The 13,043-nt window shown below is 42.2% G+C and overlaps 1 pseudogene; it reads left to right on the top strand.

Moving 5' to 3' along the window:
• LOC115644302 overlaps positions 1 to 12,481 on the top strand; it is a 28,652-nt pseudogene extending 16,171 nt beyond the window's left edge.
• Positions 12,482 to 13,043: the final 562 nt, after the last annotated feature.

The following is a 13,043-nucleotide window of genomic DNA, read 5'->3' as shown; positions in this document are numbered from 1 at the left end:
CGCATAAGATTAGGTCCCTGATCCATGAACTATTGGAACTCATTCACAAAACTTTTCTTAAACATTACATGAATATATTGTCTCATACTATAGAATTTATTATCCCTATTCCATGATGAGATGCATTATAGCTCAGATAGGTTTTTTTTTTCTTCACAAAGCATTTTATCAAAAAAATTCAACTTAAATAAAAAAAATGATTTTTAAAAACTTTTTTGAATCATTGATTTTTATTTACCTTGACTAGTGATGTGAGGTGCAGTGATATGATGCCCGTGAGGATCAGATAGCTAGGCGAGCTGATACTGAGAGCGTGCAGAGTTGGTTGACGCTGTGCCCGGCTCATGAGACAGCTCATGGTGTCCAACACCATCAGGTGGTCCAGAGATGTCTACATGGAACAGATCACGGGACACTGCCAGTACCAGGTCGAGTAACTGAGACTGCTGACCAGGGAAATAACCCACTTCCTTCCCTGATGAACCCATGTACTTATTCTCTACACCAATACTGACTTGGACTCTTAATACATTCCATGGGTGGCGGACTCGAGTCCACTTGTTCACTGATGCCTTAAAAACTCCCGCACCCTAGTCTGAGTCTGTGCTGGTTATGTGATATGTATGTACCTCGTGAACCTTGTAACTGATACTTGTAATCCCCCATAACCCAAGCCAGATGTATAGTACCTTCCCTCTTAAACTTACGTAAATTTGATTTTAAATATTAACTTCAATAGTTTTAAAAGTAAAAGCTTATCTTCTCGCATCATCATATGAATCTAGGAATCAGGACGCTAGCTATCTGTCCACAGTATTTAGAATGTTTCAAAATAGGATATCTTTCTGAAATTCATGCTCACTCAAACTGAATTTATGGGCTTGATGCAGTAATTATTGGATAAAATTCTATGGCCTGTGTTATACAAGAGGTCACACTAGATGATCACTGTGGTCCCTTCTGGCCCTAAAATCTATGAGTAGTGTTTGTCTAGCCCACAGCAATTGCTTAAGTGTTAGCAGGATCAGGGCCATACTTTGCACATACACATACATTTTATTCAGTAGATGGATTACAGTGTTTGCTCGGTAGTTAGTGTTCTAGTTGAAGTGCTGTACTCTGAAAAATTACTGACTGTAAGCTAGCAATGAGGGCTTCCAGGCTTTTTGCAATGACTGATTACTTTTACACTGTGCAAATTCAAAAAGTTGCTGCTTCTTCGTCTCCAACTGATGTGCCTGCAACTTCAACCTGGACTCAGAGACATGGTGGGCTATTTCTGGCTCATGCACCATCACCAGGAATAGAGATTCCACAAAGGGAGCTCCATTAGCAATTTCCTGTGTATAATAAGAAACAGAAACCAGCTTATTCATAGCTTCATTTCCTCTGTAGTGCTAAGACGATTTCTAGTCTAGTCTGTTTTTATACTGCAGTTAGTTATACTGTCATATTTGAACACGTTCCAGCTGTGCATTAAGCAATGTGACTAAGACCTGGCCTATACACTTATACCATCATAGCTATGGCAGGCAGAGATGTATTTTTTTTTAAATTGACATAGCTTTTCCAGTCTTTCTAGTGCCCAAAACTGAATGCAGAATTGCAGATGCAGTCATGCATAGAGGGAGACTATTGTCTTTCTGCTCTATGATGTAAAGCCTTCATGTAATTTCCCCCTCCCCATACCTTTCATGCCAACTCGTCCCTGCATAGCATAGCATAGTTTCTCTCCCATAGTAACTGCAATGTGTGTTTGCTTAATTGGACTGATGGCCTCCTGTATGGAAGAGAGGAAATACTGCGGTCTCCCTATGTCCCAAGCAACCACCTTAGTGTCTGAGAGCCTGCATGGTATCTGAGGTATTTGTGGGTGGAGATAGAGCAGCAGTTGATGTTTTGCTTTCCTTGGCTTTTCCTGCTCTGTGCTCAGTTTTCCACACACAGATCTGGGAGGGAGGTGTTATATTTTTGAGTATGGTAATATAGATATAACTCTGGGTCCTCTCGCTGGTTGCTAATGAGCAGCCACCCCAGTTAGTGCCAGCTTGTGCCTGAGACAGAGAAGGAGGTGGTCAGGGGAGCCCACAAGTTGACTCCAGGCTCTGTATGGATGGAATAGAGTTCCTGTATCCATGGACCCCGGAGAGCAGAGTTGTTGGGAGGGTTTGCAATCTGCCAGGTCTGCAGGATCCTGTACCTCCTTCTACCAGATGGGATGATGTGGCAACATTTTTGCTGCAGGAAACTGGTAGTTTGCTCCTCCCTTCAGCCATGTCTGCATGGTTCTCCATGAACTAGATCAGTGATATTCAGACCTCAGTGGTTCAGAAGCCAAGTTATCGATCAACATTACTCAAAAGAGCCACAGTAGTGTGAATTCATTATGAATATTACTATAGTAAATGAAACATTCAAACAGTATGATGGGAAATATTTTGTGTGTGTGTGTGTGTGTGTGTGTGTGTGTGTGTGTGTATTATTCTCACAGGAAATAAGGTAGTGCAAGTTGGTAACTTAATTGGTTAATAACAGAATAAAAGCATCTTGACTGGTTAATAATTAAACCACTCAGTGTTTTAATATCATGTGCTGCAAAGAGCCGCAGGAGACATCCTGAGCCGCAGTCTGTTGAGGCTATGTCTACACTGACACTTTCGTTGTTAAAACTTTTGTGGTTCAGGAATATGCCCCCTCCCCCCCCACAAATGACAAACATTTTAACAACAAAAAGTGTCACTCTAGACAGTGCTACATCAGCTGCTCTCCTGGCAATGAAACTACCACCCCTCATTGGGGGTGGTTATATTTTTTCGCCAAGAGAGCTCTCTCCCGGCGCTAAAGAGCAGCTACACAGCGCTCCTTACAATAGCATGACTGCTGCAGCACAACCACACCATTGTAAGGTGCGCAGTGTAGACCTACCTGAGCTAGAGTGATCTGGCCTCTTGTGTTTCAAAATTGAATAGGACAAAGGGACTGGGATTCTCTCTCTGTAAATAAACAATGAAATGTTATCTCAAGAAGAAACACTGTACAGATCTGTAGGGAGGGAACAGAGAGGAAAGTGATAATGAGTCATAAAGGAGTTAAACTTCTTATATTAAAAAAAAATAAACATACAGGCCAGTATTGTGGTGGCCTTTTCTTTGTTATTGCCACATCACTTCCCCCACCTACCCTTGGGTCTAATGTGCTGTTCGCTCTCCCCTTTATGTTTTCAGGCTTTGCTATTTTCCCACTTTCTCTCTCACTGAATATCTGTATTTCAGATTAATTTGCCCCAGATCCTTTCACATTTTGTTATGTTCGACCAATGCCTATAAAATCCCGCCAGGTTCCTTTGTATCATTCTGTGGATCTTTCCAGTTCTAATAATTAACTTCTTAAAATTAGAAATCTTCACAGACTGCCTCTTCTATTCTCTTTCAGAAATTATCTCTAAACCAGAAATCAAATGGATATGTTCACAAAAATTAATAAAGGTGACATGTGAGGTGAAACAGAAGAACAAACCTGCTTTGCATTTGCTTCAAAATGACAGAATGCTCTCTGTAAATGGGCCAATATATACAAATAGCACATGGAAGACTGAATATCCACCCAAGGCCAGAATCCTTACTTCAGAGTTCAAATGTGAAGTTAAAAATGATGTTAGCAAGAGAACTGATGATCAGGAAATCAAATGTTCAGGGACAAAGTCTATATTGTGACAAGGTCTCCTTATCACAGCCCACAAAGAGTTACAAACGTATAGCTGTCTCCAGGGTGCTGATTCTAAAACTAGTGGCAGCCCAATAAAACAACTGAGGGAATTGACATGAAGTAGGTTTTATGCAGTGCTACACAGCAGGAAGCAAAAAACAAAACCCTTTTTGTCAGCTGTTATTCTTTTATTATTTCTACAGCACCAACAGTATCCATTGCACTACACTGACCATTACAACTTCAGAGGTCATTTTAGTTGGATAGAATAAAATTACCCAAGCTGAAAATTGGTCAGGGCATCCGTTAACACCCGATCTTTCCCAAGAATGGGCCTGATTCTCCTCTCTCTTAATCCAGATTTATACTGTACACATATGTGACTTCATTGACTTCAATGGAATTGCTCTTGATTTACACCAGTGTAAAGCTGTGCCTACACTACAGGTGCTACGGTAGCATAGCTATAGCACTGCCGCTGTGCCACTGTAATGCAATGGTGTAGATGTTTGCTACCATGGCAGAAGGGTTTTTTCCATCACTATATTTAATCCACTTCTCTGAGAGGCAGTAGCGAGGTTGACAAAATAATTCTTCCATCGACCTAGATGCATCTACACTGGGGGTGACGTCAACTTAACTGAGGTGCTCAAGGCACAAATTTTGTTATGAGCCTGAGGAACATATTTAGATCAATCTCATTTTTTAAAAAAAGTTAGGTTGCCCCAGCTACATCGCTCAAAGAATTTAACCCCCACCGTAGACAGCGCTAGATTGACAGAAGAATTCTTCCATCGACTTAGCTACCATGCGAAGCTACCTTCCTGTCAATGTAGGTAGTGCCCATGGTGCTGCAGCTGTGCCACTGTAGTGTTCAAGTGTAGACAAGCCCCAAGTGACAGGAGAATTAGGTGCAAGGAAGTCTTGATCTTTTCCACCCTTGTATCTACACAGCCAGTGGTGCCACATTGGCAGATGGATTCTTCTGATAGAAAGAAATGGATGTCCTTATTATGTTATTTAACATGTGCATATAAAGCATGGGCTTCCTTTGCAATGAGCTTTTGGGAAATTAGCTGTGTTTTAGGAGGTGAGCGGCTTAAATGAGCAATCAAGTAGATGAGGCCTCAGGTGTAGATTTTCTTAAAGGAGAGGTTTTACAAAACTTGCTCTTCATAAAAATGTTTTCATGAAACTTTAGGGGGAAAACGTCAGTGGAAATTTTGTTTTTGTTTGAACGAAACAGTGTCCTGCAGTGTTGGAGAGGCAAGCCCAGCAGCATTAGGCTAGTGTGCAATCAGTGAAACACACCTGAAAATGACCAGTCTTTAATTGTCCAACTTGGTAAAATACAAGAAGTCAACAAATTAAAAATTAATCAGGTCTCCAAAATCCTTTCACTTTTAATTAGCTAAAATGTCAATAGAAAAATTGTTAAAAACTAAATTTCATTACCTGTGTGTTTTTAAAAGTAATATCTGAACAAATTTGATGGCTTCCCACCTGTGGTAAAATCCTGTGGCCTGTTTTATTCAGGAAGTCAGACTAGATGATCACAATAGTCCCTGCTTGCTTTATAGTCTAGGAATCTCCAACTATGCAATTAACTCACATGTTCCCTTTGACGTGTTAATCTGGGCATCTGGCAGCTTCAGACACCAAGCAGTTTAACAGTAACATAAGTAAAATTGGCAATCAGGTGGTAGAAACCTACATACTTACTACAATGGGAACAGTGCTGCAGGCATTACCCCTTTAGTTTTGCCAGAATCATAGCTACAGAAATGGGCATTTACAGCTATTACCCCAAAAGAATCATATATTTTAAATTAGAGATTCCAATGGTTAAATCATCACTATTTAATATGCGTTGACCAGTGACTCTGCAGTACATGCTGTATGGTATACAGGTGAAGATATGGAGTCAAATTTGCTGTGGAATTAATTCCTTGGGCTTCAGTGAAGTTTTCCACGCAGAGAGTTTGGCCTATTGACCATACCCCAATGAGTTTATAATCTAGATCACTGGTCCCAAAACTTTTCAGGTCATGTCCCCCTTTACGCCAGATGCTGCAGCAAGAAGTGCCACTGAAAGCCTGCAAATAAATAAAACCAGTCAGCTTTCAAAGGGGGTGAGGTGCAGATATAAGACTCAAGAAATAATTCTCAAAGGTAGCTAGGGGTAATTCTGTTAAATTGACACACAAGCATAGGGTGGATGGTCCAAAGATGCAGTCACCCTAAGGCAGGTAGAGTTGCTGTTTCTTACTGTCACAGTCATTTGTGTATATTAAATACTTGGAGCTTATTGTATGAAGTTCATTCTCTCATCACTCAAGGCCAATCCTCACTGGGTGTAAACCGACACCCCGAGCACTGGCTCCGCACTCCCATTTGTGGATTCCTAGCCAATGGGAGCAGGGGCGGGGGTAGTGCCTGTGGGTGAGAGCCAAGCAGATCCACTTGCATGCTCCACCTAGGAGCTGGACCTGATGCTGGCTGCTTCCAGGCACAGCATGGTGCCAGGACAGCCAGGAAGCCTGCCTTAACACCCCCACTGTACTGCTGACCAGGAGCCGCTCAAGTTAAACCGAGGCCCCAATCCCTAGCCCTGAGCCCCCTCAAACCAGGACCCTCTTTGTGCACCCCAAACCTCTCATTCCCAGCCCCACTCCAGAGCCTGCACTGCCAGGCCAGAGTCCTGACCTGCTCGTGTACCCAACCCCCATCGCTGAGCCCTCCCAAACCAGGAGCCCCTTCCTGCACCCCAAATCCCTTATCATTGGCCCCAGCCCAGAGTGCTGACCTGCTCCTGCACTCCAACCCCCTGCCCAGAGCCCCATCCCACACCCTGCAGCCCTCACTCCCGTGGCCCAGCCTTGAGACCTTCCTACACCCCACACCCCTCAACCCCAGCTCCGTTAGGTTATGAGCATCAAAAATTTTCTTCAACTGGGTTGCCAGAAAATAAGTTTGGAAACCACTGGCCTAGTTGACAGAGCACTGGACTCTGGATTCTGTAGACTTGTGATCTATTTGCAGCTCTGCCACTGGCCTGCTAGGGGACCTTGGGCAAGTCACTTCACCGTCCTGTGACTCAGTTTTCCTCTGTAGTAAAATGAGGATAATGATACTGACCTATTGAGATCTATGGATGAAAAGTAACGTATAAGAGCTCAATATTATTATTACTTGAATCTCTTGTTTTAATTGGGCTACTTACAGGTGCCATTTTGCAACCCAAATAATATGATAACGATGATGATAATTGTATAGGGCAGTGTTTCCCAAACAGGGGTCGTCGCTTGTGTAGGGAAAGACCCTAGCCGGCCAGGCCAGTGTGTTTACCTGCCCCGTCTGCAGATCCAGCTGATTGCAACTCCCACTGGCTGCGCTTTGCTGCTCCGGGCCAATAGGAGCTGCTGGAAGCAGCGCGGGCCAAGGAACATATTGGCTGCCACTAACAGCTGCTGACATTGGCCTGCAATGGTGAACTGTGGCCAGTGGGAGCCGCAGCCTGCCGGACCTGCAGACGGGGCAGGTAAACAAACCGGCCTGGCCCGCTAGGGGCTTTCCCTACACAAGCGGCGACCCTAGTTTGAGAAACACTGGTATAGGGTATTTTTTTTTGAAAGATCACAAAGCACTTCGCAGACTCTAAGAAATTAAGCATTGCAGCACGCCAGTCCTTTTACAAGAGAAGAAGGGGAAGCCTTGCGATAATTAAAGACAGATTTCAAGACACAGAATTTAAAGTATGTACACCTTTTTGCTCACACATGTGCACACTTTTGCATACTCAATCACTTCCATTTTGTGAGCAAAACTTCGGATTTGCAAATTTAAATGGGGCTTTCCAATATCCATTTGTTTTATGATCCAGTGCCCCATATGCGCACACATTTGGGAGAACTGTATGCAAACATAAATGTGTGTAAACATGCAAAAATATGTGCAGAGTTTGAACCTCCCTTTCTTCCAATTCTGTGCCAAGGATCTGTCTTAAATAGATGGGCAAAGAGGCTGGGGCCAGTAAGGAGGAATCCTCTTCCCTGGGCAATAGATCAACTGTAGAGCTGTTTGAGGGTGGCTTCTCCAGCCTGATCCCCTTCCCTAACCTGAGGGTGGAGGGAGACTGTGATGCATCTCTGAGGATATAGTTTAACCTGGGAGCCCAGCCTACAGAGGAGAATTGAAGCATAAAGCACCTGATCTACAATTCCCATAGGGCTCCTAGGTGCCATTTCTGAACTCAGCTATTTCAGTTGTCAGCCAAAATATTTCTGCTTATGATTTTTTGAAAAGTCATAATTGTCAGTGAGGAGAAAAAAAAATCGGTCCAGCTCTATGTAGGATCTACTCTACATTAGAGATTTGTGCATCATATAGGTGCAGAAATCTCTAACTCACACAAGCTTTAAGGTGTAAAGGTTTGGTATTCAGTGAGTGTGCAAAGCAAGTCTGAGTGACACATTGAGGGATAGAAGAGGACTGTGTCTTACACTCTCCTTTTGGCTGCCTTTCCTGCTACTCACTTTTCCTTTATCCACTGGGCACAAGTTTTGAAGTCTTTATGTAGATACAACCGTAATCGACTTCAATGGGAGTTCTGCCCAAGGAAGGACTGAGTCAGGTTTTGATTCTCACTACGTACATGGTATTTGTTTGCACACCCAGTGCACATTACTGTACTTCACACTCATTTTTGACCAACTTACCCCCAACAAGCAATTTTACACTTGTGTTGAATTTAGCCCCCCTCAGCATCCCTTCTGAAAGGGCCTGCTTTTGAATGCATGCAATCAAATAGACATTCCAGATGCCTAGGTGCACTCCCAAAGAAGCGTGGTGCTGGATGTGGGAAGTAGAGATATAAGCGAGCCTATTTGGATAAAATAAGGAACAATCCAATCAACCTTCACCCTCAGATCAAACCAAACATTTGTTTTGAGGTTACATAAAGTCTGGTTAGTTTTTCTGTTTCTTCACTGTTGTTAATTATTGTGTAGTTCTTTAGAGTTCCAGCCAAGGCTAGAAAAGCATGCTCTGAAATACCACGAGACAAGTTTTTCTCACAGTATTTCTGGCCCAGTAGGAAGCACCACTGAAAAAGTCTGTTTTTTGTCAGACTGTGAGCCCTACTTTTGCCCATTCAAAGCATTTTGAAAGTCTCTAAAAGGGCCAGAAGGGCATTCAGATCTTTGTGTGCCAATCTAGAACAAGACTTTTGAAGTTTGACTATCTAGCTGCAAGATGACACCTACTGTTGCTTAGGTAAAACTTCTTGGTACTCCTGTGAATTCTGCCTCAAACTTTCCTTAGAACTCTCATCAAATAAAGCCTATGCCACACACATTTCATAACTCTGTGTTCCATGAAAACTTGGCAGGAAGCAGAATTCTTTGTGACCATAAGCTAGTGGTTTAACCGTGTTGTGCCTCAATTACCCCTCTGTAAAATGGGGATAATAATACTTAACATTATCTCAGAGAGGTATTATGAGTCTTAATTTGTTTGTGAAAATGCTTTGAGATGCTAGGACAAAAGATGCTATATTAACTACAAGGTTTTCATACAATTAATCATTATCCATGTCATAAACTTCACGTGTACATCCTCCAGATCACTGGGACCAAATTCCAGACTTTGCATTGGAGTTTTCTTCTCTCCCTGTGACATCTCCTTCTTCTCTCTGAGCTAGGGCTGCTGGACATTGTTCTCATTGGGAGCATTGCAGGAGGTTCAGTTTTCTTTATCATCTTTTTGGCTCTGCTGATTTACTGTATCAGGAAGAAGAGAGCACAAAGATATGAACAGGGTAAGCCCTTGAAATTTTCATGTTGCTGTCTGACCACTTAAAATCTCCTAGTTCTTTTCACAAACTGCTCAGAAATAGTGAAGAGAAAGAACGGAATTTTGTCACACTGAAATTCTACGCTTAAATTGCCAGTTTTAATCTTGGTTACTGATAGTTGTTCTTAACAAGACAGTGCTATTTTCAAGAACTATTATTTACCAGTGAGGGGAGAACAGATCGTCCAAAAGCTTGTCTCAGAGAATCATCCATGATTATTTGAACATCCTTGATCTACATGTAAGCTTGAGAATCTCATTAAGTTATATATATGTAAAGACAACCAACTTCACTAATTGCATTTGAAATGTAGGCATGCCTAGAGAATGATATGAGATGCCTCCATTTTTTTTTTTTTTTGGATATGCAGCCTGAGACACTTTAAAGAGATCAGATTTTCAGAAAGTATAGAGCGTAAGAGAGATTTTGTTATTATAGACTCATAGACTTTAAGGTCAGAAGGGACCATTATGATCATCTAGTCTGACCTCCTGCACACTGCAGGCCACAGAATCTCACTCATCCACTTCTATAACAAACCTCTAACCTATGTCTGAGTTACTGAAGTCCTCAAATTGTGCTTTGAAGACCTCAAGCTGCAGAGAATCCTCCAAGAAGTGTCCTATGCCTCATGCTGCTGAGGAAGGCGAAAAACCTCCAGGGCCTCTGCCAATCTGCCCTGGAGGAAAATTCCTTCCCTACCCCAAATATGGTGATCATTTAAACCCTGAGCATGTGGGCAAGACTCACCAGCCAGCATCCAGGAAAGAATTGTTTCCAGTAACTCAGGTCCCAACCCATCTAACATCCTATCACAGACTACTGGGCTTACTTATCTGATGATAATCAAAGATCAATTGCTAAATTAATTGCCAAAATTAGGCCATCACATCATATTCATCCTCTAAAAATCAGGCCCCATTAAAATGTCTCAACTTGAGTACCTGAACATAGAAATATGCAAAAATCACTAGTAATTTTTGAAATTTTAGACTGAGTTTTAGTTTTAGTGATCACAGAAAAAGAAGAAAAGATATGTAATGAGAGAAATCTAATTCAAGAATACAACAGAGTATTAGTTATAAATAATTAACAATGAAATCATCATTACAGGTAAATCATATCATTAGGGTGAACAGGGTTTAACTAAGTCCTACATGTTCATTAGATGTTTTCATGGTGTGACTGGCTTGACCAGCAATAGGGAGGACCATAAATCTCCCAATAGCCTTTTCTTGGAATATATCCAGTCTGAACTTGCAGACCTGGGAGGTTTGGATAGTTCAACTGAACTTTTGGTTGCTCATGTGAGTCAAACCCAAACTACAAACCTGTTAGGCTTGGCTTCACTAGAAAGCTAAGACATGTTAGAACATGACCTTGAGGAGTCATGAACATAAGAATGGCCATACTGGGTGAGACCAATGGTCCATGTAGCCCAATATCCTGTCTTCTGACAGTGGCCAATGCCAGGAACTTGAGGGGAAATGAACAGAATAGGCAATCATCAAGTGATCCATCCCCTGTCGCCCATTCCCAGTTTCTGGGAAACAGTTTGTTTTAGTTGCCATGTTTCATTAACTTTGTGCCCAGCAGTTAGTGTAGACAGCGACTGTTGTGTTTAACATCTTGCCAGCGGCCATGGATAACCTTACTGGAACCAAAGATTTACTGGTGATCCATTGACACAGTTTTAAAACTGACTTGTTCCTGTCCTCACTGAGTGTTAAGGTGCATTTAACTCTGTGTTAGTTACTATCAGGGTAACTAGGTCCTTTGGAATGGTTCAACAGGAATTTAGGATCAGATCAATATCTAAGCCAAGGGTCACTCAGTCCCTAAATCAAATCATAAATGGTCACTGGCCTTTCAGAAATGGTAATAATGTGGCCAAATACCATTACTTTACTTCATCTATATGAAGTACATTTAGTATGGGTAAAAAGTACAAGATTGATTGCCCTTGTGTACGGAATCCTCTATTTACCTGCAGAACAATTACACTACAGACAGCAGCAGGACAAACTTATTTTATGCTACCCTCTGCTGATGTGTCTCAACCCTGTGTTCAAGGGATCACTTCCAAAAGATGAGAGAGGAGTTCAGTCTCCTTGGCATATTTCCTGCTTTCTGGTAAGCTGTTGTAGCTGTCCAGCAGAGCAAGCGCACTGAGATAAGAGGGGATGGAACTGACTGAAATATCCTGTGAGCACCGTGACCCCTACCAGCCAACAGATGGGCCATGGGTAGTCTGGAATAGATGGCAAATTCAGGTTTGATTATTTCATTGAAATAAACAGGGTCCCCAAAACCATACCACTTAAACTATGCAAGCATTTGACTGCTTGTCAGTATCCAAGCCTCCTTCCCTAAGTAGTAGCTTTTCACTATAAATAATAATGTCACATTACTTTTTGACTAATTTTTTTCTTATTGCCCTTCTGTTTATTTCCAAAATATTCAGATAACTAAAAGGCACTAGCTTCTGTATGCTACCTCTGCTAACAGTAACCATCAGCGCAGTGAAAACCTTTGACTGCATAAGAGGAACAGGGCCTAGGAAAGATCTCAGCAGCTTCCCTAACTAAGACAGGCACAGGCTGCCCTGCAGACTCCTTCTGTAACCAGCATGGATTATCTTCTGTTTGTTTGTACTGGTGACATGACTCATGCCGAGTCATTAACTAATTACCTGGTGGATTTGTAATTGCAGATGACGAGACACTGATGTAAATTCAACAAGTGAGTGATGAATTGAAACATCAGGAGTTTCCTCAATCTCCAGTTCACGCTCCCCAGAAGCAGCCATGTCAGCAGCAGAGACCCCCTCCACAGTCTCAAACTCAGTACCAGGCAGTGCCCCCCCAGCCCAGGCCACGCACTCAGCTGAAGTCTCCAAGCCACATGAAAGAGAAACTGTAAGCTTTTCTCCTGGAGGAACAGAACCTGTCCCATTCCTGCTCTGATGGGATCCACCACAAAAATAATCTTGCAAATAGTCAGCAATTCCCCAGACTAGCGGCTTTTGTTATGGAAGATCATGATCTGTATTGAATGGATGATAAAAAGGCTCATGGAGGGAGACTAGAGGTGATCAAATGTCATTATCTTGTCCCTTTTCTCCAAGTGACTTCATGCTAATGTGGGGCATTTAGTCCTGAAAGCTGCTTCCTTTTTGCTTCATTTGGTTGTACCTCTCCTTGCCATCTTCTGTTTTGTTGTGGCTTTTTTGTTTGTTTGTTTTGGTTTGCTTTGGTTTGGTTTTATTGTTTGAGGAAGGCCCTAAGATTCTATTTAGATGACTTTCATCACATCTATCTCCTTCTCCCTGTACCTGCACTCCCACCCAAACATGCCTCTAGTTGTTGCAGCCAGTCATTTGGTCTTATGGAGAGGAAAATAGTTGTGTTAATTGTAATGAAGGTCTGACATATTGGAGTGCTGGCAAGAAACTGCAACTTTATTTCTTGGCTAGTGACATGAT

Source organism: Gopherus evgoodei, chromosome 1 (genome assembly GCF_007399415.2).
Source record: "Gopherus evgoodei ecotype Sinaloan lineage chromosome 1, rGopEvg1_v1.p, whole genome shotgun sequence".
Lineage (NCBI taxonomy): Eukaryota > Metazoa > Chordata > Testudines > Testudinidae > Gopherus > Gopherus evgoodei.
This window is presented reverse-complemented; position numbering and strand designations above follow the sequence as displayed.